At 54.4% G+C, this 23,893-nt stretch overlaps 1 pseudogene across 1 annotated transcript; it reads left to right on the forward strand.

The window, feature by feature from the left end:
• The first annotated feature begins 1,017 nt into the window (after positions 1–1,017).
• LOC145340690 (ubiquitin-conjugating enzyme E2 L3-like) lies at positions 1,018–9,344 on the forward strand (annotated as a pseudogene). Its single transcript, XR_013886278.1, has 3 exons — positions 1,018–1,152; positions 1,829–2,013; positions 8,707–9,344. The product of XR_013886278.1 is annotated as a ubiquitin-conjugating enzyme E2 L3-like (transcript).
• Positions 9,345–23,893: the final 14,549 nt, after the last annotated feature.

Genomic DNA, 23,893 nt, shown 5'->3' on the forward strand with positions numbered 1-23,893 from the left:
TTACAAAGAGATCTAGGGGGACAGGTTCAGAGCTCCTTGAAAGTGGACAGAGTGGTGAAGAAGGCATTCAGCATGCTTGGTTTCATCAGTCAGAACATTGAATACAGGAGTTGGGACGTCTTGTTGAAGTTGTACAAGACATTGGTAAGGCCACACTTGGAATACTGTGTACAGTTCTGGTCACCCTATTATAGAAAGGATATTATTAAACTAGAAAGAGTGCAGAAAAGATTTACTAGGATGCTACCGGGACTTGATGGATTGAGTTATAAAGGAGAGGCTGGATAGACTGGGATATTGATGGATTGAGTTATAAGGAGAGGCTGGATAGACTGGGATATTGATGGATTGAGTTATAAGGAGAGGCTGGATAGACTGGGACATTGATGGATTGAGTTATAAGGAGAGGCTGGATGGACTGGGATATTGATGGATTGAGTTATAAGGAGAGGCTGGATAGACTGGGATATTGATGGATTGAGTTATAAGGAGAGGCTGGATAGACTGGGATATTGATGGATTGAGTTATAAGGAGAGGCTGGATAGACTGGGATATTGATGGATTGAGTTATTAAGGAGAGGCTGGATGGACTGGGACTTTTTTCTCTGGAGTGTAGGAGGCTGAGGGGTGATCTTATAGAGGTCTATAAAATAATGAGGGGCACAGATCAGCTAGATAGTCAATATCTTTTCCCCAAAGGTAGGGGAGTCTAAAACTAGAGGGCGTAGGTTTAAGGTGAGAGAGGAAGAGATACAAAAGGGTCCAGAGGGGGCAATTTTTTCATACAGTGGGTAGTGAGTGTCAGAGGCAGTAGTAGAGACGGGTACAATTTTAGACAGTTACATGGGTAAGATGGGTATAGAGGGATAGGGGCCAATGTGGGCAATTGGGATTAGCTTCGGGGTTATGAAAGGGGGGTGGCGTGGACAATTTTGGGCCAAAGGCCTGTTTCCATGTTGTTAGCCTCTATCTATCTGTGCAGTCAGCAGTGCGCCCTAGCAGGCAGGCCGAAGCCTCCAGTCAGTTAATTCATGTGTGTTTCTGTCCCCGAACCCCAGGAGCTGACGGACATTAAGAATGCGGATAAGGCTTACATCCGTAACATGGAAGCGGACGAGAACGTATTCTTCTGGCAGGTTCTCATTTTGCCGGTACGTCCAGTCTCACCACGGAACGCCGGGATGAGATTCCGAGCTGGCACGCTGAGGGAGGTGGGGGGGATACAGGGAGAACCTGGGGGTGCTTCCATTCTCCCTTTATCCGTCCCTGGGACACGGGGGTCACTGCCTGGGTCGGGGTCTATCGCACGTCCCCAGTTGCCCCTTTGGAGGGTGGTAGAGAGTCACCCACGTTGCTGTGTCTCTGGAGTCCCGTGTAGGCCAGACCGGGGTAAGGGTGGCAGATGTCCTTCCCTAGAGGGAGCCACGGTGGCACAGCGGGGTTAGCGCTGCTGCCTCACAGCGCCAGGGACCCTGGTTCGATTCCCGGCTCGGGGGTTCAGTGTCTGGGTGGAGACTGCACATTCTCCCCGTGTCTGCGTGGGTTTCCTCCCACAGTCCAAACGATGTGCGGGTTAGAGGGGGGAATTGGCCGTTGCTGAGTTGTCCCTTGGTGTCGAGAGATTTGCAGGTTAGGTGGTAAATGTGGGGGGTTACGGGGTTCGGGCAGGGGAGGGGACGTGGGTAAGATACTCTGTCAGAGCGCGGGTGTGGATTCGATGGGCCGAGTGGCCTGTCTGACGTTGCCGGGGTTCTGTGAATGGGGGAGTGGGTAAGTTCCTCTCGCTAATCCTTTCTTTCTCTCTCTCTCTCCCTCACCGGGAAACAGCAACAGCCGCCGTACGACAAGGGGCCTTCAGGATCCACATCAATTACCCCTCAGATTATCCCTTCAAACCCCCAAAGTCACCTTCAAAACACAGATTTACCACCCGAACATTGATGAGAAGGGGCAGGTCTGCCTGCCCATCATCAGCGCAGATAACTGGAAACCCGCCACCAAAACAATACAAGGTAACGTCACCCAGAGCCCTGACCCCTCACCCCTGACCCCTGACCCCAACACCGACCCTAACCCCAACACCGACCCTAACTCCTGACCCTAACCCTAACCCCTGACCCTAACCCTAACCCCTGACCCCAACACCGACCCTAACCCCTGACCCTAACCCCAACACCGACCCTAACCCCTGACCCTAACCCTAACCCCTGACCCCAACACCGACCCTAACCCCTGACCCTAACCCTAACCCCTGACCCAACACCGACCCTAACCCCTGACCCTAACCCTAACCCCTGACCCCAACACTGACCCTAATCCCTGACCCTGACACCTGACCCCGGACCCTAACCCCTGACCCTAACCCTAACCCCTGACCCCAACACCAACCATAATCCCTGACCCTAACACCTGACCCCGGACCCTAACCCCTGACCCTAACCCTAACCCTGACCCTAACCCCCAACCCTAACCCTAACCCCTGACTCTCACCCCAACCCCTGACCCCAACACCGACCCTAACCCCTGACCCTGACACCTGACCCTCAGCCCTGACCCTAACCCTAACCCCTGACCCCAGCCCTCACCCCTGACCCTAACCCCTCACCCCTGACCCTCACCCCTGACCCCAACCCTAACCCTAACACCGACCCTAACCCCTGACCCTAACCCCTGACCCTAACCCTAACCCTGACACCTGACCCTCACCCCTGACCCCAACCCTCACCCCTGACCCCAACACCGACCCTAACCCTGACCCTAACCCCTGACCCTAGCCCTAACCCCTGACCTAAACCCCTGACACTGACCCTCACCCCTGACCCTAATCCTAACCACCGACCCTAATCCACGACCCCTGACCCTATCCTGACCCTCACCCCCAAGCTCTGACCCTCAACCCTGACACCTGACCCTACCCCTGAATCCTTACCCTCCCCGACACCTGACACTAACTCCGCCCTCTGACCCTCCCCTCAACTCCTGACCCTAATACCTGACCCTCATCCTGACCCCTGACCCTGACCCCTGACACTAACCCCTGAACGCTGACCCTAACCCCAACCCTGGCTCCTGATCCTCACCTGACCCTCACACCTGACCCTAACCCCAACCCGTGACCCCCAACCCCCACACTGAACAACCCAACCCACGACCTTTACCCTCACCCTGACCCTGACCCGAACCTCGACCTTCACTCTGACCCCGACCCTAACACGTGACCTTCATCCCCCACCCCAATCCCAACCCTCACACCGATCCTCACCCCACAGCCTGTGTGTCCATGTTGTATCCACAATGCCATCAAACACTCCCAGGACAGGTACAGCACGGGGTTAGATACAGAGTAAAGCTCCCTCTACACTGTCCCCCATCAAACACTCCCAGGACAGGTACAGCACAGGGTTAGATACAGAGTAAAAGCTCCCTCTACACTGTCCCCATCAAACACTCCCAGGACAGGTACAGCACGGGGTTAGATACAGAGTAAAGCTCCCTCTACACTGTCCCCATCAAACACTCCCAGGACAGGTACAGCACGGGGTTAGATACAGAGTAAAGCTCCCTCTACACTGTCCCCCATCAAACACTCCCAGGACAGGGACAGCACGGGGTTAGATACAGAGTAAAGCTCCCTCTACACTGTCCCCCATCAAACACTCCCAGGACAGGTACAGCACGGGGTTAGATACAGAGTAAAGCTCCCTCTACACTGTCCCCATCAAACACTCCCAGGACAGGTACAGCACGGGGTTAGATACAGAGTAAAGCTCCCTCTACACTGTCCCCATCAAACACTCCCAGGACAGGTACAGCACGGGGTTAGATACAGAGTAAAGCTCCCTCTACACTGTCCCCCATCAAACACTCCCAGGACAGGGACAGCACGGGGTTAGATACAGAGTAAAGCTCCCTCTACACTGTCCCCATCAAACACTCCCAGGACAGGTACAGCACGGGGTTAGATACAGAGTAAAGCTCCCTCTACACTGTCCCCCATCAAACACTCCCAGGACAGGTACAGCACGGTGTTAGATACAGAGTAAAGCTCCCTCTACACTGTCCCCCCATCAAACACTCCCAGGACAGGTACAGCACGGTGTTAGATACAGAGTAAAGCTCCCTCTACACTGTCCCCCCATCAACACTCCCAGGACAGGTACAGCACGGTGTTAGATACAGAGTAAAGCTCCCTCTACACTGTCCCCCATCAAACACTCCCAGGATAGGTACAGCACGGGGTTAGATACAGAGTAAAGCTCCCTCTACACTGTCCCCCCATCAAACACTCCCAGGACAGGTACAGCACGGGGTTAGATACAGAGTAAAGCTCCCTCTACACTGTCCCCCCATCAAACACTCCCAGGACAGGTACAGCACAGGGTTAGATACAGAGTAAAGCTCCCTCTACACTGTCCCCCATCAAACACTCCCAGGACAGGGACAGCACGGGGTTAGATACAGAGTAAAGCTCCCTCTACACTGTCCCCCATCAAACACTCCCAGGACAGGTACAGCACGGGGTTAGATACAGAGTAAAGCTCCCTCTACACTGTCCCCCCATCAAACACTCCCAGGACAGGTACAGCACGGGGGTAGATACAGAGTAAAGCTCCCTCTACACTGTCCCCCCATCAAACACTCCCAGGACAGGTACAGCACGGTGTTAGATACAGAGTAAAGCTCCCTCTACACTGTCCCCCCATCAAACACTCCCAGGATAGGTACAGCACGGGGTTAGATACAGAGTAAAGCTCCCTCTACACTGTCCCCCCATCAAACACTCCCAGGACAGGTACAGCACGGGGTTAGATACAGAGTAAAGCTCCCTCTACACTGTCCCCCCATCAAACACTCCCAGGACAGGTACAGCACGGGGTTAGATACAGAGTAAAGCTCCCTCTACACTGTCCCCATCAAACACTCCCAGGACAGGTACAGCACGGGGTTAGATACAGAGTAAAGCTCCCTCTACACTGTCCCCCATCAAACACTCCAGGACAGGTACAGCACGGGGTTAGATACAGAGTAAAGCTCCCTCTACACTGTCCCCCCATCAATCACTCCCAGGACAGGGACAGCACGGGGTTAGATACAGAGTAAAGCTCCCTCTACACTGTCCCCCCATCAAACACTCCCAGGACAGGTACAGCACGGGGTTAGATACAGAGTAAAGCTCCCTCTACACTGTCCCCCATCAATCACTCCAGGACAGGGACAGCACGGGGTTAGATACAGAGTAAAGCTCCCTCTACACTGTCCCCCCATCAAACACTCCCAGGACAGGTACAGCACGGGGTTAGATACAGAGTAAAGCTCCCTCTACACTGTCCCCCATCAAACACTCCCAGGACAGGTACAGCACGGGGTTAGATACAGAGTAAAGCTCCCTCTACACTGTCCCCCCATCAATCACTCCCAGGACAGGTACAACACGGGGTTAGATACAGAGTAAAGCTCCCTCTACACTGTCCCCCCATCAAACACTCCCAGGACAGGTACAGCACGGGGTTAGATACAGAGTAAAGCTCCCTCTACACTGTCCCCCATCAAACACTCCCAGGACAGGGACAGCACGGGGTTAGATACAGAGTAAAGCTCCCTCTACACTGTCCCCCCATCAAACACTCCCAGGACAGGTACAGCACGGGGTTAGATACAGAGTAAAGCTCCCTCTACACTGTCCCCCCATCAAACACTCCCAGGACAGGTACAACACGGGGTTAGATACAGAGTAAAGCTCCCTCTACACTGTCCCCCATCAAACACTCCCAGGACAGGTACAGCACGGGGTTAGATACAGAGTAAAGCTCCCTCTACACTGTCCCCCATCAAACACTCCCAGGACAGGGACAGCACGGGGTTAGATACAGAGTAAAGCTCCCTCTACACTGTCCCCCCATCAAACACTCCCAGGACAGGTACAGCACGGGGTTAGATACAGAGTAAAGCTCCCTCTACACTGTCCCCCCATCAAACACTCCCAGGACAGGTACAGCACGGGGTTAGATACAGAGTAAAGCTCCCTCTACACTGTCCCCCCTTCAAACACTCCCAGGACAGGTACAGGACGGGGTTAGATACAGAGTAGAGCTCCCTCTACACTGTCCCCCCATCAAACACTCCCAGGACAGGTACAGCACGGGGTTAGATACAGAGTAAAGCTCCCTCTACACTGTCCCCCATCAAACACTCCCAGGACAGGTACAGCACGGGGTTAGATACAGAGTAAAGCTCCCTCTACACTGTCCCCCCATCAAACACTCCCAGGACAGGTACAGCACGGGGTTAGATACAGAGTAAAACTCCCTCTACACTGTCCCCCCCCATCAAACACTCCCAGGACAGGTACAGCACGGGGTTAGATACAGAGTAAAGCTCCCTCTACACTGTCCCCCCTTCAAACACTCCCAGGACAGGTACAGGACGGGGTTAGATACAGAGTAGAGCTCCCTCTACACTGTCCCCCCATCAAACACTCCCAGGACAGGTACAGCACGGGGTTAGATACAGAGTAAAGCTCCCTCTACACTGTCCCCCATCAAACACTCCCAGGACAGGTACAGCACGGGGTTAGATACAGAGTAAAGCTCCCTCTACACTGTCCCCCCATCAAACACTCCGAGGACAGGTACAGCACAGGGTTAGATACAGAGTAAAGCTCCCTCTACACTGTCCCCCCCATCAAACACTCCCAGGACAGGTACAGGACGGGGTTAGATACAGAGTAAAGCTCCCTCTACACTGTCCCCCATCAAACACTCCCAGGACAGGGTCAGGACGGGGTTAGATACAGAGTAAAGCTCCCTCTACACTATCCCCCATCAAGAACCTCGGGGTCCTTGTGCATGAGTCGCAAAAACCCAGCCTGCAGGTGCAGCAGGTGGTCAGGAAGGCGAATGGGATGCTGGCCTTCATAGCGAGGGGGATTGAATATAAAAGTAGGGAGGTCTTGCTGCAGCTGTATAGGGCATTGGTGAGGCCGCAGCTGGAGTACTGTGTGCAGTTTTGGTCGCCGTACTTACGCAAGGATATTTTGGCCTTGGAGGGAGTGCAGAGGAGGTTTACTAGGCTGATACCGGAGTTGAGGGGGTTGAGCTATGAGGAGAGGCTGAATAAACTAGGCTTGTACTCGTTAGAGTTTAGAAGAATGAGGGGAGATCTCATTGAGATGTATAAGATGATGAATGGGATGGATAGGATAGAGGTGGAGAGACTCTTCCCGCTCAGAAAGGACAGTAGGACTAGGGGGCACAGCCTCAAGATAAAGGGGGGCGGTTTAGAACGGAGTTGAGGAGGAACTTCTTCACTCAAAGGGTGGTGAATCTCTGGAATTCTCTGCCCGTTGAAGTGGTGGAGGCTGCCTCGCTAAATATTTTTAAGACGCGGGTTGATGGGTTTTTGATAAGAGAGGGGATTAAGGGTTATGGGGAGAGGGCGGGAAAGTGGAACTGAGCCACGACAGATCAGCCATGATCTTATTGAATGGCGGGGCAGGCTCGAAGGGCTAGATGGCCTACTCCTGCTCCTATTTCTTATGTTCTTATGTTCTTAAACACTCCCAGGACAGGTACAGCACGGGGTTAGATACAGAGTAAAGCTCCCTCTACACTGTCCCCCCATCAAACACTCCCAGGACAGGTACAGCACGGGGTTAGATACAGAGTAAAGCTCCCTCTACACTGTCCCCCATCAAACACTCCCAGGACAGGTACAGCACGGGGTTAGATACAGAGTAAAGCTCCCTCTACACTGTCCCCCCATCAAACACTCCCCGGACAGGTACAGCACGGGGTTAGATACAGAGTAAAGCTCCCTCTACACTGTCCCCCCATGAAACACTCCCAGGACATGTACAGCACGGGGTTAGATACAGAGTAAAGCTCCCTCTACACTGTCCCCCCATCAAACACTCCCAGGACAGGGACAGCACGGGGTTAGATACAGAGTAAACCTCCCTCTACACTGTCCCCCCATCAAACACTCCCAGGACAGGTACAGCACGGGGTTAGATACAGAGTAAAGCTCCCTCTACACTGTCCCCCCATCAAATACTCCCAGGACAGGTACAGCACGGGGTTAGATACAGAGTAAAGCTCCCTCTACACTGTCCCCCCATCAAACACTCCCAGGACAGGGACAGCACGGGGTTAGATACAGAGTAAAGCTCCCTCTACACTGTCCCCCACATCAAACACTCCCAGGACAGGTACAGCACGGGGTTAGATAGAGAGTGTGCGTGTGTGTGTGCGTTTGTGTGAGAGAGAGAGACAGAGAGAGAGAGACATAGAGTTGGAGAGATGAGTGATGGTGGTGCTGAGTGGGTTGTGATTAATGTTGAAGCTTTCCCTGAATTGTGAAGTTTCTCCCTCCTGTTCCACCCCCACCTCTCTGACCCCCGTGGTGTGTGTGGGATGTGGGGTGTGGGGTGCGATGGTCCGACCGGACAGAGGGCAAAGGTCGATCCATTGGTTTTATTGATGTGGTTTGTGTGTTTTCTCTCCCTCTCTCTCTGCCTCCCTCCGTCCCTCCCTCCCTCCATCCTCCTCTCCCTGCCTTTCTCTCTCTCTCCCTCCCTCTCTCTCCCTGTCACCCGCCCTCAATCTCTCCCTCTCCCTCTCCCGCCCTTTCTCTCTCCCTCTTTCGCCCCCTCCCCCTCTCTCTCTCTCTCTCTCTCTCCCTCGCTCCGTCCCTGGGCCCCCCGGCAGTTATCGAATCCCTGGTGAACCTGATCGATAACCCGGAGCCGGAGCACCCCCTGCGGATTGAGCTGGCGGAGGAATACAGCAAAGACCGGAAAAAGTTCTTCAAGAATGCGGAGGAACACACGAGAAAGTACAGCGAGAAGCGGCCGGTGGATTGAGGCGGGTGGGGGGGGGCGACCCTCAGGCTTTGACCCCTCACCCTCCCTCCCTCCCCCTCTATCTGACCCCTGACCGCCCATGGCCCCTCCATTTTCCCGCCCCTCCGCTCCGAGCCGACGCTACCACGGACGCACCATCAGCATCCACCGCTTATCCCTGTGTAGATCTGTCTGTCTTTCGGGTTAATACGCCGTCTTGTGATCTTCTGCCTTTGTTTTTGTCCTTTTATTTTCTCAGGAAAGGGAGGGGAGGGGACTGACAGGGGGATCTGTCCCTCCCCTGGGCACCCCCTCCCCCATGAAGCCCCAGCCCTCCCCGCTTCTCTCCTCTCCCCCTTCATCGCCCACATGCGTTGGTTGGAATAAGTGGGAATGACGGGTGTTGTCACTGGGCTGGACTCGGAGAGGGAAAGGAGAGAGAGGGAGGTAGGTTGGAGGGATGGAGGGAAAGAGGGGGACGGGAAGGATGGAAGGAAAGAAGGGGGATGGAGGAGGGAGGAAGGAGGGAGAAACGGGCAAAGAGAGAGAAAGAGGAAAAGAAGGACGGGGAAAGGAGGGAGGGGGGAGAGGTGGAGAAAGGAGGGGGGAAGGTGGGCCAGAGGGAAGGAAGGAGAGGGGGAGAGAGGAACAGGAGGGAAGGAGGGAGGGGGAGTGAGGGAGAGGGGGAAGGAGGGAGGGGGGAGTGGGGGAGAGGAGGAAGGAGGGAGAGGGGGAAGGAAGAAGAGGGAGAGGGGGGAAGGAGGGAGAGGGGGAGGGAGGGAGAGGAGGAAGGAGGGAGAGGGGGAGGGAGGGAGAGGAGGAAGGAGGGAGAGGGGGAAGGAAGGAGAGGGAGAGGGGGGAAGGAGGGAGGGGGGGAGGGAGGGAGAGGAGGAAGGAGGGAGAGGGGGAAGGAAGGAGAGGGAGAGGGGGGAAGGAGGGAGAGGGAGAGGGGGAGGGAGGGAGAGGGAGAGGGGGAAGGAGGGAGAGGGAGAGGGGGAGGGAGGGAGAGGGAGAGGGGGGAAGGAGGGAGAGGGAGAGGGGGAAGGAGGGAGAGGGAGAGGGGGAGGGAGGGAGAGGGGGAGGAGGGAGAGGAGGAGGGAAGGATGGGGATCGAGGGAAAGGGGGAGGGAGGGAGGGAGAGGGGGGAGGGAGAGCAGGGTGGGATGCTGCAATCTTTATTTTGTCGTTTTCCTGCGATTTAAGTTTCTTTTTTCTAACGAATAAATACAAAAAAAAACAGAAAATATGAAATATGGTCCCTGCACTGAATTTACCCAGCTGATTAAAACTGAACTGAGAGACCAACTGAGTCTGTGTGTGTCTCTGTCTCTGTCCCCAAGAGTGCCGGGCGGACCCGGGGGGTGGGGGGAGCAGGAGGTGGGGTCGTGGGGAAGCGGGGGGGGCAGGGATCGGTGGGGGGGGAAACGAGGTTTGTCTGATCAGGACAGGCTGGGATAGACTGGGATATTGATGGATTGAGTTATAAGGAGAGGCTGGATAGACTGGGATATTGATGGATTGAGTTATAAGGAGAGGCTGGATAGACTGGGACTTTTTTCTCTGGAGTGTAGGAGGCTGAGGGGTGATCTTATACAGGTCTATAAAATAATGAGGGGCACAGATCAGCTAGATAGTCAATATCTTTTCCCCCAAAGGTAGGGGAGTCTAAAACTAGAGGGCAGAGGTTTAAGATGAGAGGGGAGAGATACAAAAGGGTCCAGAGGGGCAATTTTTTCACCCAGAGGGTGGTGAGTGCCTGGAACGAGCTGCCAGAGGTAATAGTAGAGGCGGGTACAATTTTTGTCTTTTAAAAAGCATTTAGACAGTGACATGGGTACGATGGGTGTAGAGGGATATGGGCCAAATGCGGGCAATGGGGATTAGCTTAGGGGTTTTAAAAAGGGGCAACATGGACAATTTGGGCCAAAGGGCCTGTTTCCCTGCTGGAAACCTCTCTGGTTGTGGGGTATCGACACGGACAATGGAACAGTCTGGATGGGGGAGCTCGGAAACCGCACAGTTTACAAAACACCGGAGATGGCTTTTCCCCGACCTGCATATTGAGGAACCAACGAGGGAAGCTGATATCCACAATGATCGAGGTTGGCGAATAATCCAGTCGCACGGTTTCCTCGAGGCAAGTGTGATCGTAATATAATTAAAGGAGGTGATGGCCTCGTGATATCATCACTGGATTATTAATCCAGAGTCTCAGCTAATGTTCTGGGGGACCCGGGTTCGAATCCCACCCACAGCAGATGGTGGAATTTGAATTCAATAAAAAATATCTGGGATTAAGAATCTCCTGATGACCCATTGTGGGAAAAACCCATCTGGTTCCCTTTAGGGAAGGAAATCTGCCGTCCTTACCCCGGTCTGGCCTACATGGGAGTCCAGAGACACAGCAATGTGGGTGACTCTCAACTACCCTCCAAGGGGCAACTGGGGATGGGCGATGGGCCAGCTCGTGATGGCTGTGTCCCAGAATGAATAAGGCAAAAAAGTTGCCCGTCTTTGTCCCTCGAATCCTACTCCATCCATGTATTTATCCAAATGCTTTTCAAACGTTGCTCTTTACCACTTTCATTCCATCCACTCACCACCCTCGGTGTGAGGGAGTTACCCCCTCAGGTCCCTCTGAAATCTTTCCCCTCTCACCTTTAACCTGCGCCCTCTAATTTTCAGTCCCCCCTCCCCTGGGGAAAAGACTCTCTGCGTTCCTCCGATCTCCGCCCCTCGTGATTTTATACACCTCAGTAAGGTCACCCCCTCATTCTCCGACCTTCCGAGGAGTGAAGTCCTCCCTGGCCAACCGCCCCCTACAACTCAGGCCCAGCTAATCCCGGCAACATCCTCGTAAACCTTCACTGCACTCCTTCCAGATTAGCAATGTCTTTCCCACAACAGGGAGGCCAAAACTGGACACCAGTACTCCCAGTGCAGTCTCACCCACACCTTATACCCTGTAACATAACGTCCCAACTCCTGTACACAATACTCCCAGTGCAGTCTCACCCACACCTTATACACTGTAACATAACGTCCCAACTCCTGTACACAATACTCCCAGTGCAGTCTCACCCACACCTTATACACTGTAACATAACGTCCCAACTCCTGTACACAATACTCCCAGTGCAGTCTCACCCACACCTTATACACTGTAACATAACGTCCCAACTCCTGTACACAATACTCCCAGTGCAGTCTCACCAACACCTTATACCCTGTAACATAACGTCCCAACTCCTGTACACAATACTCCCAGTGCAGTCTCACCCACACCTTATACCCTGTAACATAACGTCCCAACTCCTGTACACAATACTCCCAGTGCAGTCTCACCCACACCTTATACCCTGTAACATAACGTCCCAACTCCTGTACACAATACTCCCAGTGCAGTCTCACCCACACCTTATACCCTGTAACATAACGTCCCAACTCCTGTACACAATACTCCCAGTGCAGTCTCACCCACACCTTATACCCTGTAACATAACGTCCCAACTCCTGTACACAATACTCCCAGTGCAGTCTCACCCACACCTTATACCCTGTAACATAACGTCCCAACTCCTGTACACAATACTCCCAGTGCAGTCTCACCCACACCTTATACCCTGTAACAAGTCGTGTCTGACAAATTTACTGGAGTTTTATGAGGATGTGTCTAGGGCGGTGGATAGAGGAGAGCCGGTGGATGTGGTCTTTCTTGATTTTCAGAAGGCGTTTGACAAGGTACCTCACAAAAGATTATTGCAGAAGGTCGAGGGACATGGAGTTGGGGGTAGGGTGTTAGCGTGGATAGAGGATTGGTTGTCAAATAGGAGGCAGAGAGTGGGGGTCAATGGGTGCTATTCGGATTGGCGGTTGGTGACTAGTGGAGTGCCCCAGGGATCGGTGCTGGGGCCTCAGCTATTTACCATTTATATCGATGATCTGGAGGAGGGAACCGAGTGTAGGGTGTCGAAATTTGCTGATGACACCAAGATTGGGGGAACGGCAAATTGTGCGGAGGGTGTGGAGAGTCTGCAGAAGGATCTAGATAGGCTGGGTGAATGGGCCAGGAAATGGCAAATGGAATTTAATGTTGGCAAGTGTGAGGTGGTCCACTTTGGTAGGAAGAATGGTAGGAAGGACTATTACTTACGGGGCGAAAAACTGCAGCAGGCGACGGTGCAGAGGGACCTCGGGGTCCTTGTGCATGAGTCGCAAAAACCCAGCCTGCAGGTGCAGCAGGTGGTCAGGAAGGCGAATGGGATGCTGGCCTTCATAGCGAGGGGGATTGAATATAAAAGTAGGGAGGTCTTCCTGCAGCTGTATAGGGCATTGGTGAGGCCACAGCTGGAGTACTGTGTGCAGTTTTGGGCGCCGTACTTACACAAGGATATTTTGGCCTTGGAGGGAGTGCAGAGGAGGTTTACTAGGCTGATACCGGAGTTGAGGGGGTTGAGCTATGAGGAGAGGCTGAATAAACTAGGCTTGTACTCGTTAGAGTTTAGAAGAATGAGGGGAGATCTCATTGAGACGTATAAGATGATGAATGGGATGGATAGGATAGAGGTGGAGAGGCTCTTCCCGCTCAGAAAGGACAGTAGGACTAGGGGGCACAGCCTCAAGATAAAGGGGGGGCGGTTTAGAATGGAGTTGAGGAGGAACTTCTTCACTCAAAGGGTGGTGAATCTCTGGAATTCTCTGCCCGTTGAAGTGGTGGAGGCTGCCTCGCTAAATATTTTTAAGACGCGGGTTGATGGGTTTTTGATAAGCGAGGGGATTAAGGGTTATGGGGAGAGGGCGGGAAAGTGGAACTGAGACACGACAGATCAGCCGTGATCTTATTGAATGGCGGGGCAGGCTCGAGGGGCTAGATGGCCTACTCCTGCTCCTATTTCTTATGTTCTTATGTCCCAACTCCTGTACACAATACTCCCAGTGCAGTCTCACCAGCTGGAACATAATGTCCCAACTCCTGAAGTAAGGTTAAAACTTACTCGTGGATCATAAGTAAGGCTAACATTCACACTGCGATGAAGTCACTGTGAAATTCCCCCAGTCGCCACACTCGGTGCCTGTTCGGGTCAATGCACCCTAACCAGCACGTGTTTCAGACTGTGGGAGGAAACCGGAGCACCCGGAGGAAACCCATGCAGACACGGGGAGAATGTGCAGACTTTGCACAGGTAGTGACCCGAGCCGGGAATCGAGGGTGGGTCCCTGGCGCCGTGAGGCAGGAAAGTAACCACTATGCCCCATAAACCACCCAATACTCAATATACCCAGTAACCTGACTGATGAAGGTCAGTGCGTTAATTGTCATCTTCACCACCCTGTCTACCTGTGACGCCCCTTTCAATGAACTCTGTACCCCGAGGTCCCTCTGTCCCTCCACACTCCCAGGGCCCCACCACTCACTGTACAAGTCCAATCCTGCTTTGAGTTTCCCAAATGCAACACCCCACTTACCCGGATCGGACCCCATTTCCCAATCCTTGGCCCACTTCCCCAACTGATCAAGATCGTCTGCGATATTTGGTGACCTTCATCGTGACTCCTCCTCATTTAGCCTCACCCACCAACATACCAGCCTCGAACACTGGGGAGCTTCAAGGAACAGAAAAGTGGGGTGTAAAAACTTTGACAACAAAGTGAGCTAAAGTTCAGTGAAGACAAATGTGGGTCCCTTAGAATTGCTAATGAGGAACAAGGAAATGGCAGGAAAATTAAACTTTAGTTCCGTCTTCATGGAGAGAGAGACACAAATAATTTCCCAGATGGTTAAGGAATTAAGTTTCGAGTGCGAGAAACAATACTTTTCATTCTTTGTGATTTGATTTGATTTATTATTGTCCAGTGTAATGGGATACGGTGAAAAGTATTGTTTCTTGCGCGTTATACAGACAAAGCATACCGTTCATAGAGAAGGAAAGGAGAGGGTGCAGAATGTAGTGTTACAGTCACAGTGAGGGTGTAGAGAAAGATCAGCTTAATGTGAGGTCGGTCCATTCAAAAGTCTGACAGCAGCAGGGAAGAAGCTGTTCTTGAGTCGGTCGGTACGGGACCTCAGGCTTTTGTACCTTTTTCCCCGATGGAAGAAGGTGGAAGAGAGAATGTCCGGGGTGTGTGTGGGGGGGGGTCCTTGATTATACCGGCTGCTTTTCCCCGAGGCAGCGGGAAGTGTAGACAGAGTCAATGGATGGGAGGCTGGTTTGCGTGATGGGATTGGGGGCTACTTTCACCACCCTTTGGGATGCGATGTATTTGGAGTTTCAGATAGTTGGTGGTGTCCCACGTAAGATAATCTGTAAAACAAACCGCGTGAGACTGGGGATAGTGTAGAGACACAAGTTAAGAATTGGTGAGCGGGTAACATACGGAGAGTAGGAATGAGTGGGACTCTTCCTGGGTGGCGAGGGGAACAGGGGGGTGGCTCTGGGGAGGGAGGGGGGGGGGGTCCCTCAGGGATCAGCACTGGGACCCCCAGCTATCCCAAAAAAAAAACCCATCCGTGACTTGGATGAGGGAACCAAATGTAACATTTCCAATTTGCAGATATAGGAACATAGAAGATAGGAGCAGGAGGAGGCCATTCGGTCCATCGAGCCTGTTCCACCACCATCATGGCTGATTGTCCAACTCAATAGCCTCATCCTGCTTTCTCCCCATAACCTTTGATCCCGTTCACCCCAAGTGCTCTCTCCAGCTGCCTCTCGAATACATTCAATGTTTTGGCATCAACTCCTTCCTGTGGGAATGAATTCCACAGACTCACCGGGTGAAGAAATGTCTCCTCATCTCCGTCCTAAATGGTCTACCCTGAATCCTCAGACTGTGACCCCCTGGTTCTGGACTCCCCCCACCATCGGGAACATCCTCCCTGCATCTACCCTGTCCAGTCCTGTTAGAATTTTATAAATCTCTCTGAGATTCCCCCTCATTCGCCTGAACTCCAGTGAAAACAATCCTAACCTGGTCAATCTCTCCTCATCCATCAGTCCCACCATCCCCGGAATCAGCCTGGTAAACCTTCACTGCACTCCCTCGAGAGCAAGGACATCCTTCCCCAGAAAAGGAGAACCAAAACTGTACACAATACTCTCGGAGTGTCCTCACCAAGACCCCTGTATAATTGTAACAATGATGTGGGTATGCCGGTGTTGGACTGGCGTAAACACAGTAAAAAGTCTGACAACACCAGGTTTTAGTCCAACCTATTTATTTGATAATATACTCGCAAGCTTTCGAGGGGTTACCCTCTTCGTCAGGTGAATGGAGAGTTCTGGCCTCAGACAGAGCATATAAAGCACAGACAGTTTAGAGATTACTGATTAAAATGCGAATCCTTACACCTAACCTGCTGTTCAAGACCTGAAGTGGCTGATAATGTGAGTGGTAGGAGCACTGATCACAGTTTAAAGAGATGTGTATTGTCTCCAGACAGTACGGTAAGTGAGGAAAGGATGTCCCGAAGCATGGTACATTGGGGAGACCATGCAGACGCTACGACAACGGATGAATGAACATCGCTCGACAGTCACCAGGCAAGACTGTTCCCTTCCTGTTGGCGAACACTTCAGTGGTCACGGGCATTCAGCCTCTGACCTTCGGGTAAGCATTCTCCAAGGCGGCCTTCACAACACACGACAGCGCAGAGTCGCTGAGCAGAGACTGATAGCCAAGTTCCGCACACATGAGGACGGTCTCAACAGGGATCTTGGGTTCATGTCGCACTATCTGTAACCCCCGTGACTTGCCTGGGTTTGCAAAACCTCACTTACTGTACTGTCTGGAGACAATACACATCTCTTTAAACTGTGATCAGTGCTCCTACCACTCACATTATCAGCCACTTCAGGTCTTGAACAGCAGGTTAGGTGTAAGGATTCGCATTTTAATCAGTAATCTCTAAACTGTCTGTGCTTTATATGCTCTGTCTGAGGCCAGAACTCTCCATTCACCTGACGAAGAGGGTAACCCCTCGAAAGCTTGTGAGAATATTATCAAATAAATAGGTTGGACTAAAACCTGGTGTTGTCAGACTTTTTACTAATTGTAACAACACATCCCCGCTCCTGTACTCCAAACCTCTCACAATGAAAGGTGGAGAGAAGACAGGTGCTGAGGAGGTTGTGAAGATGCATTTAGACAAAGCAAATGTCAGGGCATTTAACTGGTGATAGACTGGGAAAGGTTGATGTGCAGAGGGATCTGGGTGTCCTTGTACACCAGTCTCTGAGAGTAACCGCGCAGGTACAGCAGGCAGTAAAGAAGGTAAATGGTATGTTCATAGCGAGAGGATTTGAGTAGGGGCTTAGGGATGTTTTATTGCAATTGTACAGGGTCTTGGTGAGGCCACACCTGGAGTATTGTGTACAGTTTTGGTCTCCTTATCTCAGGAACAATATGTTTGTCACAGAGAGAGATACAGGGAAGGCTCAATCCTGGGATGACAGGATTGCCATACAGAGAGAGATTGGGTTGATTGGGTCAGTGCTGAGGGAGTGCCGCACTGTCAGAGGGTCAGTGCTGAGGGAGCGCCGCACTGTCAGAGGGTCAGTGCTGAGGGAGCGCCGCACTGTCAGAGGGTCAGTGCTGAGGGAGTGCCACACTGTCAGAGGGTCAGTGCTGAGGGAGTGCTGCACTGTCAGAGGGTCAGTGCTGAGGGGGCGCTGCACTGTCAGAGGGTCAGTGCTGAGGGAGTGCCGCACTGTCAGAGGGTCAGTGCTGAGGGAGTGCCGCACTGTCAGAGGGTCAGTGCTGAGGGAGTGCCGCACTGTCAGAGGGTCAGTGCTGAGGGAGTGCCGCACTGTCAGAGGGTCAGTGCTGAGGGAGTGCCGCACTGTCAGAGGGTCAGTGCTGAGGGAGCGCTGCACTGTCAGAGGGTCAGTGCTGAGAGAGTGCCGCACTGTCAGAGGGTCAGTGCTGAGGGAGCGCTGCACTGTCAGTGATGTGTGTAGAAATTATAGAACCGTACTGTGCAGAAAGAGGCCATTCGGCCCATCGAGTCTGCACCAACCACAACCCCATCCCGGCCCTACCCAACATCCCTCCATATTTCACCCACTAATCCCTCGAACCTATGTATCCCAGGACACTAAGGGAGAATTTAGCATGGCCAGTTAACCTAACCCACACATCTCTGGATTGTGGGAGGAAACCGGAGCACCCGGAGGAAACCCACGCCGACACGGGGAGAATGTGCAAACTCCACAGAGACAGTGACCCGAGCCGGGAATCGAGCCCAGGTCCCTGGAGCTGTGAGGCAGCTACTGTGCCACCCAAAATGAGTGAGTGTGAGTGTGAGTGTGAGAGTGAGAGTGTGTGTGGGTGTGTGGGTGTGTGGGTGTGTGAGTGTGTGGGTGTGTGGGTGTGTGGGTGTGTGAGTGTGCGAGTGTGTGGGTGTGCGGGTGTGTGAGTGTGTGGGTGTGTGAGTGTGTGGGTGTGTGAGTGTGTGGGTGTGTGAGTGTGTGGGTGTGTGGGTGTGTGAGTGTGTGGGTGTGTGGGTGTGTGAGTGTGTGGGTGTGCGAGTGTGTGGGTGTGTGAGTGTGTGGGTGTGTGTGAGTGTGAGTGTGAGTGTGTGTGTCTGTGTCAGTGTGTGTGTGTCAGTGTAAGTGTGAGTGTGTGTGTCTGTGTCAGTGTGTGTGTGTCAGTGTAAGTGTGAGTGTGTGTGTCTGTGTCAGTGTGTGTGTCTGTCTGGGACAGTGCCCCCTCTCTCTCTCTCTCTCTCTGTACCCTGTGTATTTGTTGAGTTTTCAGTGGGATCGATCCTGATTACTGATTAGTAACTGGATTCCCTGAACCTATCAGCGTTCCCTCTCCGAGATAGGGATCTGGACCCAGTCCTGACCCCGCTTATATCTCCCTCTGCTAATATTTACTGATTTATTGACTGACCATCTCTCTGAAAGTAAGTACGCAGCAAGAATTCCCCCCGGGGGGAAAACAGCGTCCACTTTCTAAACCCCAGTCTCATTCACAGAGAGTTTCCTGGCAGTGGGATCAGGAACAGGAAAACTCGGGGGGCTCTGGGTCACTCACCAACCCTGAGAGCAGGGATTAGTACAGGGGGTGCAGGAGAGATAGTGAGATAAAGAGACAGAGAAGATAGTGAGATAGTGAGAGACAGGGATAGAGCGGCAAACAGAGAGAGAGAGAGAGGGAGAGAGACAGAGGGAGAGACGGAGAGAGAGACAGAGAGAGAGAGAGACAGAGAGAGAGAGGGAGAGAGACAGAGAGAGAGACAGAGGGAGAGAGAGACAGAGGGAGAGACAGAGGGAGAGACAGAGAGAGAGACAGAGAGAGAGAGAGAGACAGAGGGAGAGAGACAGAGGGAGAAAGAGACAGAGAGAGAGAGAGACAGAGAGAGAGAGGGAGAGAGACAGAGAGAGAGACAGAGGGAGAGACAGAGGGAGAGACAGAGGGAGAGAGAGAGACAGAGAGAGAGAGACAGAGGGAGAGAGAGACAGAGAGAGAGAGAGACAGAGGGAGAGAGACAGAGGGAGAAAGAGACAGAGAGAGAGAGATAGAGAGACAGAGGGAGAGAGAGACAGAGAGAGAGAGAGAGACAGAGGGAGAGAGACAGAGGGAGAGAGAGACAGAGAGAGAGAGAGAGACAGAGGGAGAGAGACAGAGGGAGAAAGAGACAGAGAGAGAGAGAGACAGAGAGACAGAGGGAGAGAGAGAGAGGGAGAGAGAGACAGAGGGAGAGAGAGAGACAGAGAGACAGAGGGAGAGAGAGACAGAGGGAGAGAGAGAGAGACAGAGGGAGAGAGACAGAGGGAGAAAGAGACAGAGAGAGAGAGATAGAGAGACAGAGGGAGAGAGAGACAGAGAGAGAGAGAGAGACAGAGGGAGAGAGACAGAGGGAGAGAGAGACAGAGAGAGAGAGAGAGACAGAGGGAGAGAGACAGAGGGAGAAAGAGACAGAGAGAGAGAGAGACAGAGAGACAGAGGGAGAGAGAGACAGAGGGAGAGAGAGACAGAGGGAGAGAGAGAGACAGAGGGAGAGAGAGACAGAGGGAGAGAGAGAGAGACAGAGGGAGAGCTAGAGAGAGACAGAGAGAAAGCTAGAGAGAGACAGAGAGAGAGCTAGAGAGAGACAGAGACAAACAGAGAGAGAGAGAGACAGAGGGGGAGAGAGACAGAGAGAGAGCTAGAGAGAGACAGAGACAAACAGAGAGAGAGAGACAGAGGGAGAGAAACAAAAAGAGAGAGAGAGACAGGGAGAGAGCTAGAGAGAGAGGTGGACAAATAGAGAGAGAGTAGATGGAAAAGCATAGAGATAGAGGGGAAACGGAGAAAGAGAGGGAAATAGGCAGAGACAGGCGACAGAAAGATACGCAGAGAGAGAGAAAGAGAGACAGGGAGACAGAGAAAGGGATAAAGAAAGGGAGAGAGAAAAACAGAGAGAGAGACAGTAGGCAGAACGGTGAGAGATAGAAGGAAAAGCACAGAGGGAAAACCGAGAAAGAGAGGGAGATAGAGAAAGAGACAGACAAAGAAAGAGAGACAGGGAGAGAGAGAGAGAGAGAGAGAGATAGTGATTGTAGAGGGAGCTTTACTCTGTATCTAACCCCGTGCTGTACCTGTCCTGGGAGTGTTTGATGGGGGGGACAGTGTAGAGGGAGCTTTACTCTGTATCTAACCCCGTGCTGTACCTGTCCTGGGAGTGTTTGATGGGGACAGTGTAGAGGGAGCTTTACTCTGTATCTAACCCCGTGCTGTACCTGTCCTGGGAGTGTTTGATGGGGACAGTGTAGAGGGAGCTTTACTCTGTATCTAACCCCGTGCTGTACCTGTCCTGGGAGTGTTTGATGGGGGGACAGTGTAGAGGGAGCTTTACTCTGTATCTAACCCTGTGCTGTACCTGTCCTGGGAGTGTTTGATGGGGGGACAGTGTAGAGGGAGCTTTACTCTGTATCTAACCCCGTGCTGTACCTGTCCTGGGAGTGTTTGATGGGGGGACAGTGTAGAGGGAGCTTTACTCTGTATCTAACCCCGTGCTGTACCTGTCCTGGGAGTGTTTGATGGGGGACAGTGTAGAGGGAACTTTACTCTGTATCTAACCCTGTGCTGTACCTGTCCTGGGAGTGTTTGATGGGGGGACAGTGTAGAGGGAGCTTTACTCTGTATCTAACCCCGTGCTGTACCTGTCCTGGGAGTGTTTGATGGGGGGACAGTGTAGAGGGAGCTTTACTCTGTATCTAACCCCGTGCTGTACCTGTCCTGGGAGTGTTTGATGGGGGGACAGTGTAGAGGGAGCTTTACTCTGTATCTAACCCCGTGCTGTACCTGTCCTGGGAGTGTTTGATGGGGGGACAGTGTAGAGGGAGCTTTACTCTGTATCTAACCCCGTGCTGTACCTGTCCTGGGAGTGTTTGATGGGGAACAGTGTAGAGGGAGCTTTACTCTGTATCTAACCCCGTGCTGTACCTGCCCTGGGAGGGCCCAATGCTGACTCTGGGTAGAAAGTTAGCCAGTGATCCACAGTAATCTGTTTGATTGTGTAAATTTCAGAGTAGTTTCCTGAGGCTGTGCGACTGTGCGACCTTGGGAAGGCAATGTGGTTCCTGGGATATCTGTTGCTGTTTCTTTCAGCTTCTCAACTGCTCCATGTTCAGGTATATAATCCATCAGGGCCTGGGGTCAGAGGGCGAGAGCTGGGCCTGGGGTCAGAGGGCGAGAGCTGGGCCTGGGGTCAGAGGGCGAGAGCTGGGCCTGGGGTCAGAGGGCGAGAGCTGGGCCTGGGGTCAGAGGGCGAGAGCTGGGCCTGGGGTCAGAGGGCGAGAGCTGGGCCTGGGGACAGAGGGCGAGAGCTGGGCCTGGGGTCAGAGGGCGAGAGCTGGGCCTGGGGTCAGAGGGCGAGAGCTGGGCCTGGGGTCAGAGGGCGAGAGCTGGGCCTGGGGACAGAGGGCGAGAGCTGGGCCTGGGGTCAGAGGGCGAGAGCTGGGCCTGGGGTCAGAGGGCGAGAGCTGGGCCTGGAGTCAGAGGGCGAGAGCTGGGCCTGGGGTCAGAGGGCAAGAGCTGGGCCTGGGGACAGAGGGCGAGAGCTGGGCCTGGGGTCAGAGGGCGAGAGCTGGGCCTGGGGACAGAGGGCAATAGTTGGAGTTGGGGTCAGAAGGCTAACATTGGGCCTGGGGTCAGAGGGCGAGAGCTAGGCCTGGGGTCAGAGGGCGAGAGCTGGGCCTGGGGTCAGAGGGCGAGAGCTGGGCCTGGGGACAGAGGGCGAGAGCTGGGCCTGGGGTCAGAGGGCGAGAGCTGGGCCTGGGGTCAGAGGGCGAGAGCTGGGCCTGGGGTCAGAGGGCGAGAGCTGGGCCTGGGGTCAGAGGGCGAGAGCTGGGCCTGGGGTCAGAGGGCGAGAGCTGGGCCTGGGGTCAGAGGGCGAGAGCTGGGCCTGGGGTCAGAGGGCGAGTGCTGGGCCTGGGGTCAGAGGGCAATAGTTGGAGTTGGGGTCAGAAGGCTAACATTGGGCCTGGGGTCAGAGGGCAAGAGCTGGGCCTGGGGTCAGAGGGCGAGAGCTGGGCCTGGGGTCAGAGGGCGAGAGCTGGGCCTGGGGTCAGAGGGCGAGAGCTGGGCCTGGGGTCAGAGGGCTAGAGCTGGGCCTGGGGACAGAGGGCGAGAGCTGGGCCTGGGGTCAGAGGGCGAGAGCTGGGCCTGGGGACAGAGGGCAATAGTTGGAGTTGGGGTCAGAAGGCTAACATTGGGCCTGGGGTCAGAGGGCGAGAGCTAGGCCTGGGGTCAGAGGGCGAGAGCTGGGCCTGGGGTCAGAGGGCGAGAGCTGGGCCTGGGGTCAGAGGGCGAGAGCTGGGCCTGGGGTCAGAGGGCGAGAGCTGGGCCTGGGGTCAGAGGGTGAGAGCTGGGCCTGGGGTCAGAGGGCTAGAGCTGGGCCTGGGGACAGAGGGCGAGAGCTGGGCCTGGGGCCAGAGGGTGAGAGCTGGGCCTGGGGTCAGAGGGCAATAGTTGGAGTTGGGGGTCAGAAGGCTAACATTGGGCCTGGGGTCAGAGGGCGAGAGCTGGGCCTGGGGTCAGAGGGCGAGAGCTGGGCCTGGGGTCAGAGGGCGAGAGCTGGGCCTGGGGTCAGAGGGCGAGAGCTGGGCCTGGGGTCAGAGGGCAATAGTTGGAGTTGGGGGTCAGAGGGCGAGAGCTGGGCCTGGGGACAGAGGGCGAGAGCTGGGCCTGGGGACAGAGGGCGAGAGCTGGGCCTGGGGTCAGAGGGCGAGAGCTGGGCCTGGGGTCAGAGGGCGAGTGCTGGGCCTGGGGTCAGAGGGCAATAGTTGGAGTTGGGGTCAGAAGGCTAACATTGGGCCTGGGGTCAGAGGGCGAGAGCTGGGCCTGGGGTCAGAGGGCGAGAGCTGGGCCTGGGGTCAGAGGGCGAGAGCTGGGCCTGGGGTCAGAGGGCAATAGTTGGAGTTGGGGGTCAGAGGGCGAGAGCTGGGCCTGGGGTCAGAGAGCGAGAGCTGGGCCTGGGGTCAGAGAGCGAGAGCTGGGCCTGGGGTCAGAGGGCGAGAGCTGGGCCTGGGGTCAGAGGGCGAGAGCTGGGCCTGGGGTCAGAGGGCGAGAGCTGGGCCTGGGGTCAGAGGGTGAGAGCTGGGCCTGGGGTCAGAGGGCTAGAGCTGGGCCTGGGGACAGAGGGCGAGAGCTGGGCCTGGGGCCAGAGGGTGAGAGCTGGGCCTGGGGTCAGAGGGCAATAGTTGGAGTTGGGGGTCAGAAGGCTAACATTGGGCCTGGGGTCAGAGGGCGAGAGCTGGGCCTGGGGTCAGAGGGCGAGAGCTGGGCCTGGGGTCAGAGGGCGAGAGCTGGGCCTGGGGTCAGAGGGCAATAGTTGGAGTTGGGGGTCAGAGGGCGAGAGCTGGGCCTGGGGACAGAGAGCGAGAGCTGGGCCTGGGGTCAGAGGGCGAGAGCTGGGCCTGGGGTCAGAGGGCGAGAGCTGGGCCTGGGGTCAGAGGGCGAGAGCTGGGCCTGGGGACAGAGGGCGAGAGCTGGGCCTGGGGTCAGAGGGCGAGAGCTGGGCCTGGGGACAGAGGGCGAGAGCTGGGCCTGGGGTCAGAGGGCGA

Source organism: Carcharhinus amblyrhynchos, unplaced genomic scaffold, assembly GCF_965287045.1.
Source record: "Carcharhinus amblyrhynchos unplaced genomic scaffold, sCarAmb.v2.hapA chromosome_1294, whole genome shotgun sequence".
NCBI classification, from domain to species: Eukaryota; Metazoa; Chordata; class Chondrichthyes; order Carcharhiniformes; family Carcharhinidae; genus Carcharhinus; species Carcharhinus amblyrhynchos.